The sequence below is a fragment of the Pogoniulus pusillus genome, chromosome 39 (genome assembly GCF_015220805.1).
Source record: "Pogoniulus pusillus isolate bPogPus1 chromosome 39, bPogPus1.pri, whole genome shotgun sequence".
Classification (NCBI taxonomy): domain Eukaryota; kingdom Metazoa; phylum Chordata; class Aves; order Piciformes; family Lybiidae; genus Pogoniulus; species Pogoniulus pusillus.
Window position 1 is genome coordinate 3993437 of NC_087302.1, and position 25410 is coordinate 4018846.

A 25410-nucleotide genomic window follows, 5' to 3' on the forward strand; every position below is an offset into this window, starting at 1 on the left:
TTTCTTTCTTTCTTTCTTTCTTTCTTTCTTTCTTTCTTTCTCTCTTTCTCTCTTTCTCTCTTTCTCTCTTTCTCTCTTTCTCTCTTTCTCTCTTTCTCTCTTTCTCTCTTTCTCTCTTTCTCTCTTTCTCTCTTTCTCTCTTTCTCTCTTTCTCTCTTTCTTCCTCTCTTTCTCTATTTCTCTTTCTCTCTCTCTTCTTCTCTTTCTTTATTTCTTTCTCTCTTTCTTTCTTCCTCTTTCTCTCTCTTTCTTTCTTCCTCTTTCTCTCCCTTTCTTTCTTTCTTTCTCTCCCTTTCTTTCTTTCTTTCTCTCCCTTTCTTTCTTTCTTTCTCTCCCTTTCTTTCTTTCTTTCTCTCCCTTTCTTTCTTTCTTTCTTTCTCTCCCTTTCTTTCTTCCTCTCTCTTCCTCTCTCTTCCTCTCTCTTCCTCTCTCTTCCTCTCTCTTCCTCTCTCTTCCTCTCTCTTCCTCTCTCTTCCTCTCTCTTCCTCTCTCTTCCTTTCTCTTCCTTTCTCTCTCTCTTTTTCTCTCTCTTGCTCTTTCTCTCTCTCGCTCTCCTTCTCCCCTTCCCTCTCCCCTTCCCTCTCCCCTTCCCTCTCCCCTTCCCTCTCCCCTTCCCTCTCCCCTTCCCTCTCCCCTTCCCTCTCCCCTTCCCTCTCCCCTTCCCTCTCCCCTTCCCTCTCCCCTTCCCTCTCCCCTTCCCTCTCCCCTTCCCTCTCCCCTTCTCTCTTTTCCGTTCTCCTTTCCTCCCTCCCTCCCTTTTTTGTTGTTGTCCCACGGGGGCATTGTCCCTGCCAAACTCCTGCAGCTGGTTCAGGGCTGCCCTGCTGCAGCCAAGTGACCTGGATCCTGCATGGCATCAGCACTCGAGGAACTGAAGGCTCTGATGCAAAACCCAGCCCCTGAGGCAGGTGTTGCTGCAGTAACAGGAGGATGTGGCCTCAAGTTGCACCAGGGGGACTTTAGGTTGGACATCAGGACAAGGGGCAATGGGTGGAAGTTGAGGCACAGGAGGTTCCATGGGAACCTCAGGAAGACTTTTTCCCCTGTGAGGGTGACAGAGCCCTGGAACAGGCTGCCCAGGGGGGTTGTGGAGTCTCCCTCTCTGGAGATACTCAAGAACCATCTGGATCTGTTCCTGTATGATCTGCTCTGGGTGATCCTGCTCTGGCAGGGGTGGGGGCTGGACCAGATGAGCTTTTGAGGTCCCTTCCAGCCCCTGACATTCTGTGATTCTCTGATCAGAAGAAACTTCTTCCCTGAAAGTGTTCTCAAACCCTGACACAGGCTGCCCAGGGAGGTGATTGAATCCCCACCCCTGGAGGTGTTTAAAAGCCACAGAGTTGTGGTGCTGAGGGCCATGGCTTAGCACCAGGCTTGGTGCAGCTAGAGAGTGGTTGGGTTGGATGATCTTAAAAGGCTTTTCCCAACCAAAACTATCCCATGGTCAAGGCCAGGAAAGCCAAAGGAAGTGGTGAGTAGATCACTGCAGCAGCAGGGAAAAGTCATCCTCAGGAAGGGAGGTGGTGAGACACTGGCACAGGTTGAGGGTGGTGAGACACTGGCACAGGTTGCCCAGGGAGGTTGTGGAGCACAGAAGCACCCAATGTGATCAAAGATCACATTGGGTGCTTCTGTGCTCCACAACCTCCCTGGAGGTGTTCAGCACCAGGCTGGATGAGTCCTCAGGCAACCTGTTCCAGTGGGAGGTGTCCCTGCCTATGGCAGGGGGGTTGGAGCTGGCTGAGCTTTGAGGTCCCTTCCAACCTAAACCATCCTCTGTTTCCATGCCAAGGCAGGTGCAGAAGGCAGGTGGGATTGTCTCAGTCATCTAACTTTGTCTTCACCACCTTCACTCTGCAGCCATCTCCCAGCCCCAGCCCCAGCCCCAGCCTTGATGGAGTTAGATAATGATTGGTTGTGATGATCTTAAAGGTCTTTCCCAACTAAAACACTTCTGAAATCACAGCCCCACACATGGGTGGCCTCTGCCTGTTGGGGTATATGAGTTGCTGTGTGGTTTTTAATGCCCCTGGTCCTGCTCTGGGCATCTTGCAGAAGAGCTGAGCATTACAACCTCCCTGGGCTTCTGCTCAGCACCATTCCCTCTGTAGGAGATCCCAGTGCCACAACCTCATGCATGCATCAACCCTCCCTGGGGCTGGATGCTGCTGCTGCTGCTGAGGTGCTGGGTGCCATCCTCACAGCTTTGATTAAAAATCACAGCTTTTCAGCTCATTAGCATCTGGCTGTAATTAAAATGCTCATAATTGGCAATCTCTGCCTGAGTTATCTCCTGGGACTGGCATCTGCAGGGCTGGGTGACCCAGCAAGAAGCTGGTGCTGCTTCTGCTGCTCTGCCAGTGCACCATCAGTGTTGCCTGAAGCTAAACTCCAAACCAAGCCCAGTCCCTGTGTTGTGGGGTGAGGTGAAACCTCCCTGCTGCTATCTGGGATCCTGGTGCCAAAATTCCAGCTGCTGCCATGAAGGATGCCCAGAGGTCAATAGGGCAGCACAGGGGCACTGGGTCAGGGCAGGCAGCTGGGATAGGAGCACATTTCCAACCCAGGTTGCTCAGGGAGGTTGGGAGAAGCTCCATCCCTGGCATCATTCCAGGTCAGGATGTTTGGGGCTCTGAGCAACTTGCTCTACAGAATCATAGAATGGTTTAGGTTGGAAGGGGCCTCAAAGCTCAGCCAGTTCCAACCCACTGCCATAGGCAGCTCCCACTAGAACAGGTCACTCAGGGACTCATCCAACCTGGTCCTGAACACCTCCAGGGAGGTTGTGAAGCACAGAAGCACAGAATGGGACCACATTCTGTGCTTCTGTGCTCCACAACCTCCCTGAGCAACCTGTGCCAGTGTCTCACCACCCTCACTGCAAACAACTTCCTAACATCCACTTCCAATCTCCCCTCTGCCACTTCAAACCCATTCCTCCTCCTCCTCTCATTCCCAGACCTTGTCAATAGTCCCTCCCCAGCCCTCCTGTAGCCTCCTTCAGATCCTGCAAGGCCACTCCAAGGTCTCCTCCAAGCCTTCTCTTCTCCAGGCTGCACAGCCCCAACTCTCTCAGCCTGTGCTCACAGCAGAGCTGCTGCAGCCCTCCCAGCATCTTGGTGGCCTCCTCTGCACTGGCTCCAACACTTCCATGTCCTGCTTGTGCTGGGGGCTCCAGAACTGCCCCCAGGACTGCAGGTGGGGTGTGAGGAGAGCAGAGCCAAGGGGCAGAATCCCCTCTCTTGCCCTGTGCCCACACTGCTCTTGCTGGGGACGTCCCTGCTGACTGCAGAGGAGTTGGACTGAAGAGCTTTAAATGTCCCTTCCAACCCAAAGCTGATTTCCCCACCCTGCAGGGCAGTGCAGGACAAGCCTGTGCCTCACCCACTGGCAATTTTGGGATCCAGGAACTCCACACCCAGCTCCTGGAGGAAGGTAGGGATGCTGGATGCCTCACTCCTAACTGGCAGTTATTATCTGCAATTAGAGGCTTGTCCTGCTCTTCTCATTCTCTGCTGGGAGCTAAGGAAGAACCAGAGGCTGCTGGAGGTGTCCAATTCCTCCAAGCATCTCCTTTTGAAATGGAGCTGCCTGGGAGCAACTTTGCAGGAGCTTTTTCTTGCCCCTCTGGATCTGGGGTGGGGTTTTCATCACAGAAGAAGTCTGCAGGAGGGTTTGAAAATGCCAAGCTGCTGCTCTGTGTTCTCTGCTGTGAGTCTCTGCCCAGGGCTTTTGCTTTGCCTGGCCCTGGACGTGAGCAGAGGCTCTGCTAATTGAGAGGTGATTGAAGCTGCTGCTGGGAGCTGGATGCCAGACAGGCTGAGAGCTCACCTGGTGCTGGCAGCTTCTCCTTTTGGCAAGGGAACTTTTCCAGAGGTCCCTGCCAATGCCTTCTGCACGGCAGGGCTTTCATCAGAACACTTGTCCTGTGCATGTTTCCCCTCTCCCTTCCTGCCAGCCCCCCTGGAGTGCTCTCTGAGGATTCAACAAGTCCAAGCTCACTGCTGTAGTTATGGTGCAGTGCCAGTGGGGGCTGGCAAGGGGAAGTTGAGGGCAAAAAGGAGATTGGGCAGGAAGATTGCCAGCAGGAGCAGGGAAGTGATTGTCTGCCTGTGCTCAACACTGGTCAGGTCACATAGAATCAGAGACTCATAGAATGAAGCAGGCTGGAAGAGATCTCCAAGCTCAGCCAGCCCAACCTAGCACCCAGCCCTGCCCAACCAACCACACCATGGCACTAAGTGCCCCAGCCAGGCTTGGCTGCAACACCTCCAGCCACAGCCACTCCACCACCTCCCTGGGCAGCCCATTCCAGTGCCAATCACTCTCTCTGACAACAACTTCCTCCTCACATCCAGCCTAGACCTGCCCTGGCACAGCTTGAGGCTGTGTCCCCTTCTTCTGTTGCTGGCTGCCTGGCAGCAGAGCCCAACCCCACCTGGCTACAGCCTCCCTGCAGGCAGCTGCAGACAGCAATGAGCTCTGCCCTGAGCCTCCTCTGCTGCAGGCTGCACCTCCCCAGCTCCCTTCACCTCTCCTCACAGGGCTGTGCTCCAGGCCCCTCCCCAGCCTTGCTGCCCTTCTCCAAACACCTTCCAGCACCTCAGCATCTCTCTGCAATTCAGGAGCACAGAACTGAATACCCAGAGGTCTGAATTCAGTTTTCAGGCCTCTCACTAAGGAAGGACTCTATGATTCTATGTCTCTATGACTCTATGTCTCTATGATTCTATGGCTCTATGACTCTGTGACTCTCTGATTCTATAACTCTCTGACTCTCTGATCCTCCTCTTGTTGGCTCTTTGGGGTTAACCTACCCAGCTCCCCTCACTTCATTTTGCCCCACTCCTTCCAGGCTCCCAATTCCCAGGCTCATGCCAGGTCTGGAGCAGCTCTGGGGCAGGAGCAGTGGGATCAATGCATGTGTGTCTGCCAGAGGGACAGGTCCTGCCCAGTGTGAATGGCTGGGGGCAGCCATTGTCAGGGCTGAGAGAGTGATTGGCACTGGAATGGGCTGCCCAGGGAGGTGGTGGAGTGGCTGTGGCTGGAGGTGTTGAAGCCAAGCCTGGCTGGGGCACATAGTGCCATGGTGTGGTTGGTTGGGCAGGGCTGGGGGCTAGGTTGGGCTGGCTGAGCTTGGAGCTCTCTTCCAACCTGCTTCATTCTGTGATTCTATGACTCTCTGATTCTATGTGTCTATGTTTCTGTGACTCCATGACTCTGTGGCTCTATGACTCTGTGTCTCTCTGACTCCATGACTCTATGTCTCTATGACTCTGTGAGTCTCTGATTCTATAACTCTCTGACTCTCTGGTCCTCCTCTTGTTGGCTCTTTGGGGTTAACCTACCCAGCTCCCCTCACTTCATTTTGCCCCACTCCTTCCAGGCTCCCAATTCCCAGGCTCATGCCAGGTTTGGAGCAGCTCTGGGGCAGGAGCAGTGGGATCAATGCATGTGTGTCTGCCAGAGGGACAGGTCCTGCTTGGTGTGAATGGCTGGGGGCAGCCATTGTCAGGAGCTGAATTTTCTGAATGAGCAAATCCTCATTAAAAAATAATTAAAGCAGCCTGGTGAGGTTGGCTTTAATTCCTTCCCTTTTGACTGATGGTGTTTAGCTTTTGATGATTTATGTGTCACAGCCTTGCCAGCTCTCCTTGCTTTCATTGTTGGGGCTCAGGGGATTTCATGATTTTTCTTCCTTCCACACCTCCTTGAGTCATAGGATTACAGCTTGGAGCTGAAGCTCAGCTTTTGCCTTCCTCCCCCCCCCCCTCACCCCTCACCACCACCTTCTTCTCCCAGTGACTATTATTTTTAAAGATGCATTCCAGGCTGGTGAAATAAACTTGTAAGGTTGACACCTAATGAGTCAAAGCTCAGGAAGTGAGGAGGGGAGGGGGGAATAAAGCAAAGAGTAGAGAAATTGCTGCCTTCCTGCTTGGCAAGGGAGCTGGGGAACACCTCACACCCTCCCCCCACAGAGGTCATGCTGGAGGCATCAAGGTCTGCAGGAGGAGGTAGGTAGAGGAAGTCTGTGGAGGGAGGGTTGTCAGTGGTGGGGGTTGTGGTGATGGCCACAGAGTTCTGTGGTGGTGATGGAATCTGTGGTGGTGAGGTCTGTGGTGGTGATGGAATCTGTGGTGGTGAGGTCTGTGGTGATGGGGTCTGTGGTGGTGATGGGATCTGTTGTGGTGAGGTCTGTGGTGATGGAATCTGCTGTGGTGAGGTCTGTGGTGATGGAATCTGTTGTGGTAAGGTCTGTGGTGATGGAATCTGCTGTGGTGAGGTCTGTGGTGATGGAATCTGTTGTGGTAAGGTCTGTGGTGATCTGTGGTGGTGGTGTCTGTGGTGGTGAGGTCTGTGGTGATGGGATCTGCTGTGGTGAGGTCTGTGGTGATGGGATCAGTGGTGATCTGTGGTGGTGGTGTCTGTGGTGGTGAGGTCTGTGGTGATGGAATCTGCTGTGGTGAGGTCTGTGGTGATGGAATCTGTGGTGGTGAAGTCTGTGGTGATGGAATCTACTGTGGTGAGGTCTGAGGTGATGGAATCTGTTGTGGTGATGGAATCTGCTGTGGTGAGGTCTGTGGTGATGGAATCTGTGGTGGTGAAGCCTGTGGTGATGGAATCTGTGGTGGTGAGGTCTGTGGTGATGGAATCTGTGGTGGTGAAGTCTGTGGTGATGGGATCTGCTGTGGTGAGGTCTGTGGAGATGGGGTCTGTGGTGGTGAGGTCTGTGGTGGGAGGATCTATGGTGATGAGATCAGTGGTGATCTATGGTGGTGGGATCTGTAGTGATGAGGTCTGTGGTGATGGGATCTATGGTGAAAGTGATTTATGGTGATGGGATCTGTCTGTGGGGGTGAGATCTGTGGTGGTGGAATTTATGGTGATGGTATCTATAGTGATGAGATCTATGGCAGTCCTTTCAGAGCTGGGTTGAGGCAGCAGCCACCACCCTTGCCCCTCTGGTGCCACCAACAGCAGAGGAGCTCCTGCCATCACCTGGCAGCCCTTTCAGAGCTGAGTTGAGGCAGCAGCCATGACCCTTGGCAATGCCCTCGCTCTGTGCTTGGATGCTTTTGTTCTGCAGGGCTGCAGGTGGGGATGCTTTGAACCGTGTGAGAAAGGCTGCCAAAGCCTCTCCCACCACCTTCACAGCCCCCTGCACCCACACCCGACACCACCAAGCCCCCTTTCAGCTCTGAATGGGGACAACAGTGCCTGAAAACCATGCACACCCCCCCCCTCCCCCCACCCCCAATCCCTGTCCCCCCTTTTGTCTCTCCCTCTGCTCACCACCCCCTTACTTAAACCTCTAAGGCCCTGTAAGGCTTCAATGCCCCTTTTCACTCCTGATTTGTTACCAAATAAATGTGGGTGATTAAAGAGGGATCAGGAGCTGCCGTGGTTTGCAGAGGTGCCTGGAAGGTGGAGTCCCTCCTCTGTGTAGCCCATGGCTTTTTGCCCTACATGAGTTAGGAAAAGCAATCACATAGGAATAAAAAGCCATAGACCACAGCAGAGGCTTCACCCAGGACAAGGCAGCAGTCTTTGGGGAGGGGAGAGGAGGGGGGGAAGGAGGAAAGGGAAAGGAAGGCAAAAACCCCAATGCAGTCTTTCTAAGTTGTCCTCCCTGTGGCCAACCGGCAGCAAAACTCACCCCCTCCCTGCATGAGGAGCCTAAAACTAGAGGATTCTCCCACCCAAAGCACAAGGCGAGGTGGTTGAGCAGATAACCCAGGGTGGGGCAGGAAGAGGAGAGCTCAACCTGTCACATCTGTCCCTTGGGCAGTGACCTTTCAGCCCAGAGATTGATCCTGGGAGGAGGACCCAGCAGCCTGCCCTTTCTGCTCCAAGCTGTGCAGTGAGCTGTGCTTGCAGGGACCACAGGCTCCTGCAGCAGAGGGGATGCTGGAAAGGCAACATCCCATAGCCTCTGTCAGCCTGTGAGCTGTGCTTGCAGGGACCACAGGCTCCTGCAGCAGAGGGGATGCTGGAAAGGCAACATCCCATAGCCTGTGTCAGCCTGTGAGCTGTGCTTGCAGGGACCACAGGCTCCTGCAGCAGAGGGGATGCTGGAAAGGCAACATCCCATAGCCTGTGTCAGCCTGTGAGCTGTGCTTGTAGGGACCACAGGCTCCTGCAGCAGAGGGGATGCTGGAAAGGCAACATCCCATAGCCTCTGTCAGGCTTTGAGCTGTGCTTGTAGGGACCACAGGCTCCTGCAGCAGAGAGGATGCTGGAAAGGCAACATCCCATAGCCTGTGTCAGCCTGTGAGCTGTGCTTGCAGGGACCACAGGCTCCTGCAGCAGAGAGGATGCTGGAAAGGCAACATCCCATAGCCTGTGTCAGCCTGTGAGCTGTGCTTGTAGGGACCACAGGCTCCTGCAGCAGAGAGGATGCTGGAAAGGCAACATCCCATAGCCTGTGTCAGCCTGTGAGCTGTGCTTGCAGGGACCACAGGCTCCTGCAGCAGAGAGGATGCTGGAAAGGCAACATCCCATAGCCTGTGTCAGCCTGTGAGCTGTGCTTGCAGGGACCACAGGCTCCTGCAGCAGAGAGGATGCTGGAAAGGCAACATCCCATAGCCTGTGGCAGCAGCAGCATGCCCAGGGAGCAGGCAGTGGAATGGTTCCTTTTCCCTCTCCAGTGTCCTGGCTGCAGCTCCACTTTATCTCTGTCAAGAAGATGCTTTTCCCCATCCCATCATTTCTGTGCTGCTTTTAAGGATCCCAATAAACCCAAGAAATAAACCAGACTGCAAATGGAGCAGCACAAATCTGTGCTGGCAGACCAAGTGTCCCTTCCCACAGAGGGACCTTGCTGGTCGACAGCCACTTCTCTTGCAGCAGCTCAGGATCCCACAGGAGAAATCCCTTTTGCAAGCTAGAAGGGGAAGATGCTTGCCCTGGGGTTTAGCTGTGCCCTGTCCCCTAGAGCTGTTTTGGCAACCTGATCCTTTGTGGAGGACTTGCTCAGAGTCACTCAGCAGCAGGGCTGGGAATTGAAACCCTTCCCAGCTCACCTGGTGCATCCAACAGACCTGTCTTTGTCAGCTCAGACAAAGGGCTGAGGAGCTGGCTGCAAACCTGCCTCCTGCTCACCTCCCCCACTGCTGCCAGGGACCCTCTGATTCCATACCCACAAAAGAGGCATCTCAGGCCAGGCAGCTCCAGCAGCTCCTCCCAAGAACCAGACACAATCCTCCTTGTTTAGCACAAACCTCTGCACCTCTCAACACCTCGGGGGGAGCTTCTGTGGTGGTACCAAAACTACCCAGGTTGGCCCTGGGAAAATGCTTTTATCACCTTCCCCTGCCAGGACGCCAGACCTGGGGGAGCCTCTCTGGTGGCATCAAAACTGTCCCTGGGATAATTTTTCTCCTCCTCCTCCCTGCTCCTTCAGCAGCAGTTGCTGCTAATTACAGGAGCTGGTGAGGTCAGCTCTGCTATTGAGCTTAGGAAACTCCCTCTCTTGTTGTCCTAGCAAGAATCCTTGGGAAATCCAATGTTTCTGAAACCAAGCAGCCACCAGCTTTGGGAGGGGGAAGGATTTTTGCACCCTGCAGTTCATAATAGCAGCCAACACGACTTTGACCTACAAAGCCAACTTCAGAAGCACACAGGGAGCTCCAAGCTGGCATTTTCCCAAGGCCTTTCCTCTTTCAAATCTCACACAGGAACGGCAAGGACACAGTCCCAGCCCCTTCCCAGCCCCTTTGCTCTGTGTGCACTCAGAGCACTGCAGGAGCATCGTTCGGTGCCGGAGTTGCACCCTTGGGTGCAGATAGGGTCTGTTGGTAACCACCACTGCCAACAGTCTCCTATGGGTCTCTGCCCACCAGCTCCAACACCAAACCACACCCTGGTCCTGGGGGTTGTGCTGAGGAGCCCCAGATTTACATGCATTGCACAGTCAAAGGGCAAATCTGTCACACCAGACTTTGGGATGTGGCTTTGTGGCTTTGTTTTGGCACCCAAGCCCAAGGAGGTTGCATCCAAGCCCTTCCCAATGTAGGGCAGCTCCAATGCCAGGCTGCTCTCCCCAGTACCAGAGCAGGAGGGCACATACCCATCCAAGAGCCACCAGCCCCACACACCCAACCAAGAGCCACCAGCTCCACACCACACCGAAGGGACCCCAGGACAGCCCGGAGCCAGCGACCGAGCGTGGCTGAGCTCACCTTTGGCAGTGTGGCATCTTCTCTGTGGGAAGGGCACTGTGCCAGCCATCGTGGGCCTTGGGATGGCAGCCACCATGGCATCACCTGCACTGTCCTCTCCTCCTCTTCCCATCTCTTGGCCCCCGCCAGCACACCCAGGTGCCGCAGGGATGCTCAGGGTACCCGGCGCTGCCCTGGTGGCCATCTCCACCACCTCAAAGCCCCTGCTGGCTGCAAGGGTGGTGGTGGTGGGGGTCTCATTTTTGAAGCCTCCACCTCTCTCCCTTGCTGGCTGCTCCTGCTACTGTCCCCAGGTCCCCACCGAGTCTCACTGCACGGTCACATACTTGAAATGGTTGTGCAGCGAGGGGCTGGGAGCGGAGAGGGGAGCGGAGGGGGGGGGGGGGTCAGGTATTTCTCCATCCCCTGCTCGGCAGAGCCGGTAACAAAGGCTCTATTGAACTGCTTCCTCTCTGGTCTGTGAAGCAGAAACCTCTTGTATCTACTTCACTGCCTTTGATCTAACTCCCCCAGTGGGATGGATATTACTCATGTCCTGCTGCTCCGGTACTGCTGCCAGAGTGGGACGGGACGGGACAAGCCCCCCACTGGTCACCCCGGGGTTGGGAAGGGTCCCGTTGGCACTGAGAAGAGGCAACCACCTCACACACCCCCCTCCACTTGCTGTCCTTTACCTCCTTGCTTCCATCCCTTAACCTCATCACCCTCCAGCCCCCGAACTTTGGGGGCTAGGTAGGGGTGCCCAAGGCTCAGCCGAGCGTAGGGGAGGGAGGAGCAGGGCTCAGAGCCTCGCATTCCTGCTCTGTAATTAGAGCCGGGGCGCTGGGTGGAGGGGGAATTTCCCAAAGGGTTTTACTGGCGTCTGGACAAGGGTCAGACAATGAGAACATTTGACAAGGTGCCCAAATCCTCTGTATCTTGGATACGCTCAAAGCCTCCCCCGGGCTGCTCGTCCCAGGCGCTGGCTTGGGGAAGGTTTGGGCAGGTTTGGGTGGTAGAGAAGGCAGGAAAGGGCTTGGGAACTCTCTCAGGACATCCCCTCCCCTCCACAAAGCCTTCACCCCAGCCAAGCTGCCCCACAAAACACAAAAGCTGGAGCAGCAGCAGCAGCAGCTTGCTCTGAAATGGTTTTTTCCCCACAAGGATGCCCCAGAAAATCCTGGGCAAAAAAGCATCAAATGCACCTGAGAGACTCCCAGGTCTTAGAGCTGAGCTTTAAACAGGGGCTTGCTGCCCTCAGCAATGTACCTGCTTTCTTCCCCAGGCAGCTGGGGGGCACTGGGGGCTTAGCCTGGTTTTGCCAGTCCCAGGATGGCACAGGGGTGAGGTGACAACCTGCTTGGAAAACATCCCAGCTCCCCCAAACAAGCACTTGAGGGCTTTTGGAGATCTTAATCTCCTGCTTTTCCAGCTCCCAAAGAGGCTCATGTGGGCATCACCTTCAGAGCAGGTGCCCATGTGGCAGTACCCAAAGTGAGAGCACCCAAAATACAGCACAGGTAGAAGCTTCCCTGCAGCCAAGGGCTTGCAGCGTTGCTTCTCCTTCTCCCAGGGCTCATCCCCTCCTTTCCCCACCTCCCAGCCTGTGCCTCAGGTGCAAGGAAGAGCTGGAATGTGCACTCTGGGGCTGCTTCCATCCCTGCTGCAAGGTGGAGAGGCAAAAATAGACACCCCATGACTGAAATGGGCAGGATGGGTGGGCAGATGGACAGCCAGATGGACAGCTACTCAAGAACAGAGGCTGCCCAACCTGGGTACACCTAAAGGGATTTGCTTTCCACAGAGATCTGTACTAGTTGCAACCCAAGAAGCTGTAATCAGCCTTCTTCTGGGGGGCTCCTCTGCAGTTTCCCCCTCCCTGGCCCCTCTCTCCCAGCTCACATCCCAGGGCAGGGCATGCAGATCCCAACTCCTGGTGTAGTTTGGTTTTGACCATTAACTACTAGAAGTTGGAGGAGCAGTGGAAGCCAGAGTTTGGGCAAGGCTCCATTTCCAAGCTGTCTTGACAAACTGGCTCCAGCACAGCAAGGTTAGATCTGCTAATCACATTTTGGAGGCACCCAGGATCGTGGACTGGGGATTGGGAGAGTGTTTGTCATTGTAACAATGTCAGCTCCCAGCCTTCAGCTGGCACTGCCATGTCCTCCAGCTCATCGTGCTTGGACTTCTTGGCTTTACATCTGCTTAGTCAAGAGGAGGCTTGGAAGCATTTTGGGTGCTCTGGAGAGATGGAGGTGCAGGCTGCCTCTCATGGATACAGAGAATCAGGCAGGGCTGGGAGGGAGCACAAGGAGCAACCAGCCCCAACCCCCCTGCCATGCCCAGGGACACCCTACCCTAGAGCAGGCTGCACACAGCCTCAGCCAGCCTGGCCTCAAACACCTCCAGCCATGGGGCCTCAACCCCCTCCCTGGGCAGCCCATTCCAGCCTCTCACCACTCTCCTGCTCAACAACTTCCTCCTCACCTCCAGCCTCACTCTCCCCACCTCCACCTTTGCTCCATTCCCCCCACTCCTGCCACTCCCTCACAGCCTCAAAAGTCCCTCCCCAGCTTTTTTGGAGCCTCCTTCAGATCCTGGCAGGCCACAAGAAGGTCCCCTGGGAGCCTCCTCTGCTCCAGCCTGCACAGCCCCAACTCTTTCAGGCTGTGCTCACAGCAGAGCTGCTGCAGCCTCTCAGCATCCTCCTGGCCCTGCTCTGGACACTCTCCAGCATCTCCACAGCCCTCTTGTCCCAGGGGCTCCAGAGCTGGATGCAGGACTCCAGGTGGGGTCTCAGCAGAGCAGAGCAGAGGGGGAGAATCCCCTCCCTGGCCCTGCTGGCCACACTTCTGCTGCAGCAGCCCAGGCTCTGCTTGGCTCTCTGGGCTGCAAGTGCACACTGCTGGCTCCTGCTGAGCTTCTCCTCCAGCAGCACCCCCAAGTCCCTCTCCTCAAGGCTGCTCTCCAGCTCCTCACTGCCCAGTCTGGATTAGTGCTTGACATTGCCTCAACCCAGATGCAGAACCTTGCCCTTGGTCTTGTTGAACCTCCTGAGCTTGGCTTGTGCCCACCTCTGAAGCCTGTCCAGGTCCCTCTGGATGGATCCCTGCCCTCCAGCCTGGCTGCTGCACCACACAGCTTGGTGTCACCAGCAAACATCCCATGGATAGGGAGATACTGAGGTTATTTACAGGGTGGTTCTGGGGCTATTTGTGGGGTGGTTCTGGGGTTATTTGTGGGGTGGTTCTGGGGCTATGTATGGATTTGAATCAGTTTTCTCATCACCTGGTTTTTGTCTTCCACAAAAGGGCTCCAACCCAACTCACTCCAGAGCAGTGCACAAATCCCCCCCCCCCCCCCCCCCCCCCCCCAGCTCTTACAGACACTGAAGAAAGGAGCCCAGGTAAAGCTGAGCATCTGTAGCAGTGAGCTCCGGGAAGCATCACAGATCTGCTTCCACATCAGTCCCCAAAGTAGGTGTCTGAGATGAGAACACACTGTCTGCTCCACCCTCACTGAGCCACGCTGGAGAGATGTGTTCCACAAGCCCATGTTTGCAGCAGCAGCAGCAGCCTGTGCTACTGCAGAATCCTGTGCACAGCACCATCCTGAGCTCCTGAAGCATCCTGTGCACAGCACCATCCTGTGCTCCTGATGCAACCTGTGCACAGCACCATCCTGTGCTCCTGATGCAACCTGTGCACAGCACCATCCTGAGCTCCTGATGCAACCTGTGCACAGCACCATCCTGTGCTCCTGATGCAACCTGTGCACAGCACCATCCTGAGCTCCTGAAGCATCCTGTGCACAGCACCATCCTGTGCTCCTGATGCAACCTGTGCACAGCACCATCCTGAGCTCCTGAAGCATCCTGTGCACAGCACCATCCTGTGCTCCTGATGCAACCTGTGCACAGCACCATCCTGAGCTCCTGAAGCATCCTGAGCTCCTGAGGCAACCTGTGCACAGCACCATACTGAGCTCCTGAAGCATCCTGTGCACAGCATCATCCTGAGCTTCTGAAGCAACCTGTGCACAGCATCATCCTGAGCTCCTGAAGCATCCTGTGCACAGCATCATCCTTAGCTCCTGATGCAACCTGTGCACAGCACCATCCTGAGCTCCTGAAGCATCCTGAGCTCCTGAGGCAACCTGTGCACAGCACCATACTGAGCTCCTGAAGCATCCTGTGCACAGCACCATCCTGTGCTCCTGAAGCATCCTGTGCACAGCACCATCCTGAGCTCCTGAAGCATTCTGTGCACAGCTTCATCCTGTGCTCCTGAAGCAACCTGTGCACATTATCCTGTGCACAGCACCATCCTGTGCTCCTGAAGCAACCTGTGCACATTATCCTGTGCACAGCACCATCCTGTGCTCCTGAAGCAACCTGTGCACAGCACCATCCTGTGCTCCTGAGCCGTCCTGTGCACAGCACCATCCTGTGCTCCTGAAGCATCCTGTGCCCAGCACCATCCTGTGCTCCCACAGCACTGCATGCAGGAGGGAGCAGATGAAGCTCAGGCTCCCTTCATGGGACACACTGGCAGCCAGAGAAAAAGTCCACAGGCTCAGGAAGGTCCTAAACAATCCTGACTTTGCAGGTGCACACACAGTCAATGCTCCTTCCAAACAGCACAGAACTGCTCTGGTATGTTTGGAGAAGACAGAAGAAATCCTTTCTTTCCTGCCTGATTTTGCACTTTGGGGCTGCTCAACCTCTGCAGAGCAGCAGCTTCTGCAACCTCTCCCTGAGAGGAGGTTTGTGCCAGGTGGGAGTTAATCTCTTCTCACATGCAGCAGGTTGCAGGACAAGAGGAAATGGCCTCAGGTTGTACCAGGGGAGGTTTCAGGGTGGATATTAGGAAATATTTCTTCCCTGGAAGGGTTCCCAGACCCTGGAACAGGCTGCCCAGGGAGGTGGTGGAGTCACCAGCCCGGAAGGTATTTAAAAGCCACATGGATGTGGTGCTGAGGGATGTGGTTTAGTGGTGGTGGCTTAGCAGCAGAGGTGGGATTGTGAGCTCTGGGAGAGTGGGGATGATCTCCAAGGGCTCTCCCAACCACACCAGTTCTATGATTCCATGATTCCACAATTCTCTGATGCTATGATTCCAAGAGCCTGTGCTCATCTCTTGTTTCCTCCAGCTTCTCCCCCACCCCAAAGCGGAGAGATGAGAGAGGCAGAGAGAGAAGGGAGGAGATAATGACCCAGATCTGTTCCTGCAAAGCAGCCATCAATTTGCTACGCAGCCCATTAAGAGAGGGCAAAGGCAGCTCGGGAATCCAGGTAAGTCACTCACTAACAAGGTCCTCCCGGGCCTTTTAGCACATTCCTGGTCACAGATAGCTCAGCTCCCGCAGCCCCAGCTGTAATTAAGGCTGGGCTGTGAGATGAGAGCTGCTGCAGCAGCCAGGAGGGAGGACATTTGTCTGGGTTTGCTGGAGGAGTGCTGGTGGCCCTAAGACAGGAGCTGCTGCCTTGCTCTGAGGTGGGTGAGAAAGTTGAGTGCTGGATCTCCACAGCTTGGAACGTGGGGATGGAGGGAGAGGGAAACCGATGGGCTGAAGGGGATGGTTCAGTGGTCAGGAGGAACTCAAGCAGAGGGAACAAAGAGATGGAGGAATGGGAGGGGAAAGGAGAGGAAAGAGCCCTGTGGGGTACTGAGGAGTACTTAGACCAGAGGCAGAAGATGAAGGCAGCAGAACCATCACTTCTGCACCAGAGTAGCCCCTTTAACTCCCCTTCCTTTGGCTCAAACCTGCTTCAGATGACTCCAGAGACTTTAGGACACCACCTTGGACATAAGCCTGGGAAGAAGAGACCAACTCATCTCCCACCATCCTAAGTCAAGGCTGAATCCACTGGCAACAAGCAATGCTGGGAGATGTAGACCCTCTGAGCTGCCTTTTCATAGAACACAGAATCAGGCAGGTTGGAAGAGAGCTCCAAGCTCAGCCAGCTCAACCTAGCACCCAGCCCTGCCCAACCAACCAGACCATGGCACAAAGTGCCCCAGCCAGGCTTGGCTTCAACACCTCCAGCCACAGCCACTCCACCACCTCCCTGGGCAGCCCATTCCAGTGCCAATCACTCTCTCTGACAACAACTTCCTAACCACATCCAGCCTAGACCTCTTCTCTCCCCTCACAGACCAGATCCCAAACTCCCTTTGCCTGTGTCTTCCTCAGTGCACACACATCTAGACAGCTCCTGAAAGGCACAGACCTGGCTCCCTTTTAGGACAGTAGCAGAGACAACTGCTAACACCCAGCTGGAATGCACACTACAGCTTCACGCCGTGGTTGAAGAGGTTCATCCACCCACAGCCACCCAGGATCCTGCTCCTCAGGGATTTGCACTGGCACCACCACTGCTGCCCCACACTGCTACCCCCACACACTGCACTTCCTCCCCCAGAACCCCCCTGACTTAACCTGTGTATGCAACAGAGGAACCCTGGCAAGGTGTTCTCACCCAGCCAGTCCTGTGCAACCCTTTTTGGCTGCAATGCAGGACACTGCTGTGCTTCCTACTGGGAATTCCCTTCTGGATGCACAGGTGAGGCTGGTGGGGGGAGTAGAGGCATCAGAATCACACAACCAGAGAGTTGTTTTGCTTGAAAAAGACCTTTAAGATCCACTGAGTCCAACCAGATGAAGTCAGGGTTGCTGGCAGAGCTGTGAAGCTGGATTAACCCTCCCCATGTGCCCCCCCAATGCTTCCCATTGCTATCCAGGGAGGATCAGCCAAGAGCTGGGGTGTCTGGGCTGGAAACAGGGTGGGTTGATGGTCTCCCCATGTGGGAAGTGCCATCCTGTGGCTCTGCATGTGCAAGGCTGAGGAGTGGTTAAGCCTCACACAGCTGCTCACACCCTCCTGGGGTTCGGTGGACCATGTCTAAGCACCCAGAGGTCAAAGTGGCTCTTCCTTTAGGCTTTGGGTGGGGTCTCTGTCACGGTCACTCTGAGCTGGCAGCCTCAAAGCTGAGCTTGGGCTGACCCCGGCTCATGTCCTCTGCTGGTGTCAGCACCTCGGTGCAACAGGCAGCATGCCCTGCGAGCAGCAAACGTGGAGCTGGAGTAAGAGGCAGCACACGGATTGGTCCCAGGAGAGGGAGGGGTGGGTTAGGGTTAGGGCTAGGACCCTGAGCAGAGCATCAGGGTCCCAAGGGACAGCCGCACCTGGAGGGATAATAAATCCCATGGGAAGAACCATAAGGATGGTGTGAAGGTGCCCTGGTCCCCTTTCTGAGCCTGTTATCTCTGCCTGGAGCCATCCCAGCCCTGCTGCTGCTGCTGCTGCTGAGGGTCTGCCCTGCTCCCTGTGGACACACAGACATCAGCAAACCCCAGGATGGGATACTCCTTGGATCCCTCTGGACAGCCCCAGCCTGCTCCTTTAGGTGGGGGCTCAGGGGAGCTCTGTCACTCTTCCCTCTCCTCGCTATTGCTGAAGATTCCAGCAGAGAAAAGCGATTCTTTTTCTTGGGGGGCTCTCCCAGTCCAGACAGGGAGGGCACAGACACACAGAGACATCAGTACCCAAATCACTGCTCAAATGGGGAGCCATTTGGTCTTCCCAGACCCTGCCAGCCCCCAGGACCCCATCGCTGGAGCCCCTTGGGTTTGTGCGTCCCAGCAGCAGGAATCGAATGACACCAAGAGCAAGGCGATTCCTATCTCCAAGTCGTTAATTCCCTCTCCCCTGGCTGACATCACCCTTCAGGTTAACACACGCACCGCTTCCTTATCTTCCTTTCGGATTACCTCATCGGAGAGCACCCGGAGAGCCTCCCTCTCTGCTCTGCTCAACACCAGCGCTGGTGTCAGAGCCGCAAGTTTGCAGGCAGAGGCTGGATTGTTCCAGCGCAGCTCCCCCAGCAATCCACACCATCCCCTCACACTGCTCCCTGACAGGGTTCAGCCACAGTCAGCAAAGCACAACCACCCCCCCCCCCCACCCCCAAACCTGCTCCTCACCCTTCGCGCTCCTCGGAGAGACAGAGTCGTGCACCAGGCAGAGTTTCTCTCCGCCTGCAGTCGGGAGGCTGATGGATGGGGGGGTTGATAAATCTTCCCAACAATACAAAGTGTTTGCAGACAGCCACAGAGAGAGTCCTCCAAAAACCACCCCCACTTCACATCTGGTACTTGAGGCAGACAAAAAAAAAACCCCAGCTTCTCCTCTGTGTACACAAACATTTCTGCTCCGGAGAGGAATGCTCTCACATCTCCTCACCCTGAAAGCCAGCCCTAAAGAGCTCACGTGGAATTGAGCGCTAAGTTCCTCAGCAAGTGCTGTCTGGCACACAATGACAGAGGCATAGAATTGTTTGGGGGAGGAAAGACCTCCAAGAGCATCCAGTCCGACCAGCAACCACTTAAACCGTGCCCCCTCCCCAGGTGCCCATGCCCACATGTTTCCAGGCACAGCGAGTCCTCCACCTCCCTGGGCAGCCTGTGCCAATGCCTGACCCCTCTCCCAGGAAAGAAACTGTTCCTAATCTCCAACCTAAACCACCTCTGGCACAATTTTAACCTATTTCCTTGCAGTCCAGCACCTGATCCTAGAAAGAAGAGCCCAACCCCTGCCTCACCTCAACCTCCTTGCAGGTCAGCATGAATGATATGAGCACACCTGAATACATATAGACACAAACCTTCACAGCCCCCCCCATGCAGTGAAGCATTTTGACCAGCTGCAGATTGTTCCCACTTAAAACAAAGAGACTTCCACACATATAAATATATATATATATATATATATATATATATGTAATTATTCTTTCCTTCCAGCAAACCACAACCCCCTCCACGAGGATCTAACTGCCGCAAGCAGATGCCACACATCATCTCCACCGTGAGCAGATGGAACTATAGGTATGCACACACACGTCCTCCCCCAGGCGTTTTCAGCGCACACAATGCAGAGCTGAAGGACTTTAGGATGCTCAGAGGCAGCTCTGCTCCCAGGGGGGCTGTGCAGGTAACGCAATCACACACACACAAGACACAGACAGAGGAGCTGATGGGTGCGAGGTGTCTTTGTTGGGAAGAGGGGGTGGGGAGGGTTTATGTGTGCTCATTTTGGATGCCCATCACACACACCGAGCTTGCAGCCCATGCCCCCACCCCCGGTCACTGCTTCACACACACACATACAACTCTGCCAGGCAAAGGGTTCAGACAAAGAAAGAGAGAAGAAAATAAAACAACACCGGCTTACTTTGGTCTTTTTGGTCCTCTTTTTGTTTGTTTGGGTTTGGTTTGGGGCTTGTGCTTGGGTTGGTTTGGGGTGGGGGTTTGTTTTTTAGCCTCCTCTTTTCCTCCTCCCTGCCTGAGCCGCGGGACTTTGGTGGGACCACGAACGACTCTTGGCTGGAGAATAGGAGCAGCAACTTCAGCGAGCGCCGTGCCGAGGGGAGGAAGAGCTTTGCCAGCGGAGAAGAGGAGAAGGAACAAAAGCCCAACGATGCCAGCGCGGTGCTGAATAGGTGTCCTCCTAATTGTGAAGGGCTTGCGAGGCTGTGTGTGGTTGCAGGGTGGGAGGAGGCGGGTGGAAAGGGGAGACCTCCCTCCTTTCCTCCCTCCCTCCCTCCCTCCCACGCTGGGGACGGCCGCCCGCAACCCCAATGTGAGGTTAGAGCATAAATTACCTCTCGTCTCTCAGGCTCTTCCCATTGGGTCGCAGAGCCACGCACACGGCTGCATCCCGCATCCCTCCTGCTGCTCCGCTCCACCGTCGGCTCCCCAGCCCCTACACAAGCCACCATGGATGCTCGGTACCCGGCGGGGCACGGCTGCCCTTGTGCCCCCCTCGGTGGATTTCCTCATCTTGCCTCTTTTCTCCCTTTTCTTTGCTTTGTCCTCAGCCTCGTCTCCCAGTCAGGCAGACACAAAAGAGGCTCTGATCCGGGAGGAGAAATAAAATGCCTACTTCCAGCGAAAAAGAAACCCAAACCCCAACAACCCACCCAGGTCCTCCGCTGGGGAGGGAGCTTAAAAATAGCTGGTAGGGCTGGAAATGAGAGGCAGCATTCCTTCCTTAATGAGTGCAATTAGCAGAGTGAGGCTGGAAACGCGTTTCCCTGCCTGTTCCCTGCATCGCTCCCTCTTTCCGAGCACCAGCCTCCCTGTGCTCTTTCCACAAGCTTTTGGGAAGCGACGTTTTTCCACTTCCAGGAGCTGCCGGGGCAGGAGCTGCGCTTGGCTGCAGCTATCAACATGCACTTCAGCTGCCTTAAGTCCTCCCCTCCACCTCCTTCTCAAAACAGAGAGGTTCAGACAGGATTAAATCCTCAAACACACAGCCTGAGTCCCTGGGGCTTGCTGAAGCAAAGACAAGTCGGATTTGGGACCTTCCCCCCCCCCCCCCCCTCTCCTTCCTTTCCCCTGCTCCTTGCTATCTCTCCGCTTCAGCTGATAAATCCCGAGCTGTCAGAGTAACAAGGGGTGATTCAGAAGGGATTTAGTCCGGCTTCAGACCCGTGGAGTGAGCCAGATCCTCCTCCCGTGGCACTGCCTGACCAAACCTGAGCGTGGCATCACCTCACCCCGTGCTGGAACACAGGCATTGGGCTGCTGCCCAGTGGGGAGCCAGGAGGTGCCTTGCAGGACACAAGGACGTGCTCTGCTCTCTGCCCTGTGGGCAGCCACCTCAGCAGCCCCATAACTCCAAGTTCTGCTCTGCATTAACCCAACCACTGATTCTGGTTGCTTCAGTCTAACTGAAGTGGTTGGATTCCATTATCTTAGAGGTCTTTTCCATGGTTGGACTCCATGATCTTAGAGGTCTCTTCCAGCTGAAACAATTCCATGAGGTCAGTGACAGCCTGTGATGGGCTGAGAATGCAGCAGGACCCACCTCATGCATCCTTCCCCCAAACAGGGGGAAGCAGAAGAAGCTCAATAGGAGGACAGTAAGATGAAGCTATGGCAGAACAGCGAGATGGAGCTCAATGGGAGAGTAGCAAGATGAAGCTATGGCAGGGCTGCAAGATGAAGCTCAATGGGAGGGTAGCAAGATGAAGCTATGGCAGGGCTGCAAGATGAAGCTCAATGGGAGGGTAGCAAGATGAAGCTATGGCAGAGCAGCAAAATGAAGCCCAATGGGAGGGCAGCAACATGAAGCTCACTGGAAGGCAGCAAGATGAAGCTCAGTGGGAGGGCAGTAAGATGAAGCTCAGTGGCAGAGAAGCAAGATGAAGCTCACTGGAAGGCAGCAAGATGAAGCTCAATGGAAGGCAGCAAGATGAAGCTCACTGGCAAAGCAGCAAGATGAAGCTCACTGGAAGGCAGCAAGATGCAGCCCAATGGAAGGCAGCAAGATGCAGTTCAATAGAAGGCAGCAAGATGCAGCTCAATGGCAGGGCAGCAAGATGAAACTCAGTGGAAGGCAGCAAGATGATGCTCAATGGAAGGCAGCAACATGCAGCTCATTGGCAGAGCAGCAAGATGAAGCTCAGTGGTGGGGCAGCACACTGGGAGATGTGTTGAGCAGCTCATTAACTGATGAGCCTAATGACCTGGCATGCCTGCACAAGGCAGAGGAGGAGCAGGAGCATCCAGCAGGGGCAACGCATTGGATGTGGACATGGACCTGCCCAAGCAGTGGTCCAGCCACGCCAGCAGGCTGAGTCCAGTGAGGGCTGAGCTGTCCCTCAGCAGCTGCTTGGCTCTGACATTGTGCTCACTTGGGCTTTTTAATTGTCTTGATGTCCCTCATTTGCATAATCCCCATCATGCAGCGCAGCAGGACTTTTGCTCTGAGCTAATAAATAGATGACAAAAATAAATGTGTCATGTAAGATTTGCTTCCAGTCCCTCCCTTTGTGAGCAGGCTATCACCCAGGGATGATGCTCACGGGGCTGATCTCACAGGAACTGTCAGCCTGGCCTGCCATAAGCACTTTGCTCGCCCTGAGCAACTTTGCCAGATGTTAAGGCTGAAGTTGTGAGCTGAGAGCAAGAGGAAAAGGTGGCTGGAAATGTGAGGATGTGCTCCTCACCGCCTGGGGTTGGTCTCCCATCAGCCCTCTCCAAATTCACTTCAAATTCTGGGTTCAGCTTCAGGCTTCTCATTCCAAGTAGGACATGGAGGGGCTGGAGCGTGTCCAGAGAAAGGCAGCAAAGGTGGGGAAGGGGCTGGAGAAGAGGGTGGGGATTGGGCTCTGCTGCCAGGCACCCAGCACCAGAACAAGGGGACAGACACAGCCTCAAGTTGTGCCAGGGCAGGTCTAGGCTGGATGTTAGCAGGAAGTTGTTGGCAGAGAGAGTGATTGGCACTGGAATGGGCTGCCCAGGGAGGTGGTGGAGTGGCTGTGGCTGGAGGTGTTGCAGCCAAGCCTGGCTGGGGCACTTAGTGCCATGGTGTGGTTGGTTGGGCAGGGCTGGGTGCTAGGTTGGACTGGCTGAGCTTGGAGCTCTCTTCCAACCTGCTTGATTCTATGATTATGATTCTATGAGGGCTGGGGAGGAGCAGCTGATGGAGCTGGGGGTGTTTAGTCTGCAGAAAAGGAGGCCAAGGGGAGATCTCATTGCTCTCTACAGCATCTCTCCAGGGGATGGTCTCTTCTCAACAGGACAGGAGGAAATGGCCTCAAGTTGCACCAGGGGAGGTTTAGGTTAGACTTTAGGAACAATTTCTTCCCTGCAAGAGTGGTCACAGATTAGAAGAGGCTGCCCAGGGAGGTGGTGGAATCCCCATTCCTGGAGGTGTTCAAGAAATGTGTGGCCATGGCACCTGGGGACACAGCTTAGTGGCCATGGTGGCATTGGGTTGGTGGTTGGACTGGATGCTCTTTGTCTCCTCTGGAGAGACTGCAAGCACCCCATGCCATTGTAATCCTGGGCAAGCTGCTGTGGGTGCCCCTGCTTTAGGAGAGGGGTTGGACTGGATGATCCCCAGAGGTCTTTTCCAACCCCTACCATGCTGGGATTCAGGAATTCTGAGCAATAGGGTTTGGATTTGATGCAACCCAGCAATGGGACTGGTGAGGTCTCTGAAGGTGGCTCCTTTCAGGGGGTGCTGGCAGCTCTGGAGATCACATCTTGTGCACTACAGCACTTGGTGTGGGGGGGATTTTTTTCCCTTCCCTCAGCTTTGGAGCATTCTCAGCTCTTCTATAAAAACATTTTAGCATTTCCACTTGTGTTATTTGTGAAGAAAAGCCTGAAAAGATGAATCCTAAAGGGTAAAAGCCAGAAGAGAAATAAAGACCTGAGGATATATGAGTTTCCTCTCTCCTTTTTTTCCCCCTCCTTTAAAACCCTGACCACTTTTAAATCATTTTTATGGCTGTACATAACTGCCTTCTGCCAGGTGAGTGCTTGAGCCTGGTGTTACTGTAGAGATGGATTCACAGCTGCTGGGCAGTGGTGCAGAAAGCACTGCCTGTGGTTCCCAAAACACCCAGACCAGGCTGTGAAAGGAGCTCATCAACCACACACAGCTGCCCTTAACCTGTCCTGGGGGTGGCACTTTGGGGTTTTCCCAGTGGGGTTGATCTGAGGAGGTCTCCCCAAGTGTTAGGCAGATCTGGTCTAGTGGGAGGTGTCTCTGCCCATGGCAGGGAGGTTGGAACTGGATGATCACAGAATGCCAGGTTGGAAGGGACAACAAGGAGGTGTTCAGGCAAAGCCTGGATGGGGCACTTAGTGCCATGGTCTGGTTGGTTGGGCAGGGCTGGGTGCTAGGTTGGCCTGGATGAGCTTGGAGCTCTCTTTCAACCTGCTTCATTCTATGATAAGGATTATCTGGGGTTCAAAGTCTCTTGGTGATGGTGCAGCTGAAATGAGCTGGCCCAGCACCCTGTCAAGCTGTCCACTGCTTCCCTTGGGAGATGACTCCAACCTCTGACTGCTCTCATGGTGACCAGTTTTCTTCTGGATTCCAACAGCAGTATCTTGTCCCCATCACCCTTTGTCTTTTCCATGGAACTCCTTGTATTAAAGGAGTCTCCATCCTCCTGGTAGCCTCCCTTTGTGTACTGCTATGGTCTTTAAGGTCCCTTCCAACTGAAGCCATTCGGTGTGCCTGCAGCAACCTGAGCTGCCAGCTGGGCTCCATGGGGCTGCTGGGCTGCCTTGTGCATGGAGGCACAGATTCAGACCCTGACAGAGGGGGAAGAACAAGAGACAGCGACCAAAAGCAGAGGGGGAGGGAGAGGTGAGCTGTGGAATAAGCCTGGATCATGGCTCTGGTTGTAGGGAGTCCCAGTGGGAGAGATTTCCACCATGGGCAGCCAAGAACCTACCCCAGGTCCTCTCCCAGCTCATCCCAGCACTCAGGTCTGCACCCATGGTGGTCTGAACCCAGCTGAGCTGCCACCCAGTTCCACGTGGTGGGGGCAGACAGTGGAGTGCCAAATGAGGGAAAGCACAGAGCTGTAAGGATGGAAAGGGGGAAACAAAAGCAGCCAGAGGGAGGTGGGAACGAGACGAGGAAGAGGAGCAAGGCAGGAGGACTGTGGAGCATCCCTCCAGGATACAGCAGATAATTTCCTCCTTCCCCAAAGCACCGTGGCGAGGGGATAGGCTCATCCATCTTCATTACATCACCAGAATAGGTTCTGTCAGGTTACACTCTCCAACTAATCAATATTCCCTGTGGCCTCGCTGGCCGCAGCTCCTGGCCACGCCAGCAGGCAGCCAGGGCGGGCACAGGGACACTCTGGGCTGTGTGCCACACACTGGTGCTGGCACAGCCAGGCACTGCTCCCTGGGCAGCAGGTTATTGCCCAGGTACTGCCACACACCTCACAGAACCCCAGCAAGGTAGGGAGTTGGAAGGCATCACTGGAGGTCATCCACTCCAACCCTCCCCTGCTAAAGGAGGGGCACCCACAGCAGGTTGCCCACAATGTCCAGGTGGGTTTGGGATGTCTCCAGAGACAGAAACTCCACAGCCTGCCTGAGTAGCTTGCTCCAGTGCACTACCACCCTGAAACTAAACAAGTTCCTCATGTTCAGATGGAACTTCCTACGTTCATGTTTGTGCCACTCCCTCTCATCCTGTCCTCAGACACCACTGAAAAGAGCCTGGCCCCATCCTCCTGCTACCCACCCTTCAAGTAGTGATCAGCATTGAGCAGATCTCTCCTCAGTCTTCTCTCCTGGCTAAAAAGCCCCAAGTCCCTCAGCCTTTCTTCATGTGAGATGTTGTAGATCAGTTGATCCTCTTTGTAGCCCTTTGCTGTGCTCTCTCCAGCAGTTCTCTGTCCTTGAACTGGGGGTAGACATG

General features: G+C 54.9%; 1 protein-coding gene across 4 annotated transcripts in view; it reads right to left on the reverse strand.

Moving 5' to 3' along the window:
- Positions 1–25410, reverse strand: part of BLACAT1 (BLACAT1 overlapping LEMD1 locus) — a 45747-nt gene that overhangs the window by 12250 nt on the left and 8087 nt on the right. Inside the window, exon 1 of one of the 4 annotated variants that reach the window (XM_064173691.1) lies at positions 19396–19716. The exons of 2 other annotated variants lie outside the window; for them this stretch is intronic. The gene's annotated coding sequence lies outside the window, so the exon portion shown is untranslated. Of the gene's footprint in view, positions 1–18149; positions 18468–19395; positions 19717–25410 lie in introns of those variants that run through there. One more of the 4 variants, XM_064173693.1, reaches the window with a different exon arrangement.